Here is a 1,832-nt window from a genome sequence, read left to right on the forward strand (position 1 = left end):
TTATTTATTTATTTATTTATTTATTTATTTATTTTTTGAGACGGAGTCTGGCTCTGTCGCCCGGGCTGGAGTGCAGTGGCATGATCTCGGCTCACTGCAAGCTCCACCTTCCGGGTTCATGCCATTCTCCTGACTCAGCCTCCCGAGTAGCTTGGGAATACAGGCGCCCGCCACCACTCCAGGCTAATTTTTCTATTTTTAGCCAGGATGGGGTTTCACCATGTTGGCCAGTATGGTCTGGATCTCTTGACCTCATGATCCACCCACCTCGGCCTCCCAAAGTGCTGGGATTACAGGTGTGAGCTACCGCGCGGGGACTAGACTTGAAACTTTTTTATCCTGATCTGTGAGATGATAAGGAGATCACACCAGATTGTAAATCTATGCACTGCTTCCTTCATTAAGAAAGTCTTTTTATGAAAAAATATCAGCTGAGCTAAATAGTGTGCTTTTTTGGAGCTGACTTACATTCTAGAGAAAGCTTCTTATCTCCTTGGGAACCAGTTACAAACAGTTGTAGAGCGGCATTAGTCAGCAGGCTGTATGTTGGGTAGCACTGCTAAGCTGTTATGCCTTCCTGCCTCCCAGACTACCTCCCATAGAAGACACAGCATCCACATTTCTTGCACAGGACTATGACTGTTAACCAGAGGTGTTTGGAGAAGTCAATATAGGTCAAACACTATCCAAGGGTACCCCAATTCCAAAGAAAATCTTAAAAGGATGAAAGGATTTCCAAGTCCTAGCTCACCCATCCCAAGCAGCATTTAATATCCGTAAGGTATAGAAACCTCCATGGGAACAAATCCTTTCCAGACGAACGTACAAAAAGGCATCTTCTAGAGTGACAGCTGGAGCCCTTTGTAATTTATCTTAGCTTTGAACCCACAATAGTAGGATGCAAAATAAGCCAAATTATGGTTACTCTCTCAGAAAGAGATAAGACTTCAAGATTTGTCTTTTCTTTTATATGGATGACCTGAAGCTATAGCCAGAGGAGAGTGCTCGATTACAAAGCATGCCTGAAATAGAATCCTGTTTCAATCAGTCAATTAGTATGGAATTTGGACGGGATAAATGCAATTTCCATGTGCCAAATGTGAAAAGGTAAAGAATAGCAAACACATGCAAGTCTTTGAAGCCACTGAAATTTGGGAACTAAAGTTCCCAGGGGCTTATAATGTCACAAACTGCAACAATTTTTCTAGGGAAGCATCAGAAAAATGCAGTAACGTATAATAAAATCTTGCAAAGAATTGGGCATACTCTGAAGATGTAACTGAATAGATGCTGAGATGCAGTATGGTTCAGTGGTCAAACGTGGGCTCTGGGTCAATTCCTGGCTCTGCTGCTTATAGACCTGTGACCATGAGTGTTAATACCCACATCTACAATTTCTTTATTTGCAATGGCATCTGCCTAGTAGAGATCTCATGAGAATAAACTAAAATGCTAAGGATAGTTTCCGGCACAGAGGAAGCCGCACTCCATAGGGGTTAACCTTGATTATCAATAAATGCATAGATCACCCCAATTTTAGCTTTTACTTTTTAAATTTGGGAAACTGTGCTCCTTTCCAAAGCATCAGTTTCACCACCACCTACATCATCACCATCACCTCCATCATTACTGCTTCCACCACCACCACCATCATCACCTCCACCATCACCACCACCTCCATCATTACAACTATCACACTCACTGCTACCATCACTGCCACCTGCAACATCATTGCCACTATCGTCAGCAACATCACTCCACCATCACCGCCACTACCACCATCCTCACTAATACCACCATCACCGCCACTACCACCATCCTCACTAATACCA

The sequence above is a fragment of the Mandrillus leucophaeus genome, unplaced genomic scaffold (genome assembly GCF_000951045.1).
Source record: "Mandrillus leucophaeus isolate KB7577 unplaced genomic scaffold, Mleu.le_1.0 Scaffold205, whole genome shotgun sequence".
In the NCBI taxonomy this organism is placed as follows: domain Eukaryota; kingdom Metazoa; phylum Chordata; class Mammalia; order Primates; family Cercopithecidae; genus Mandrillus; species Mandrillus leucophaeus.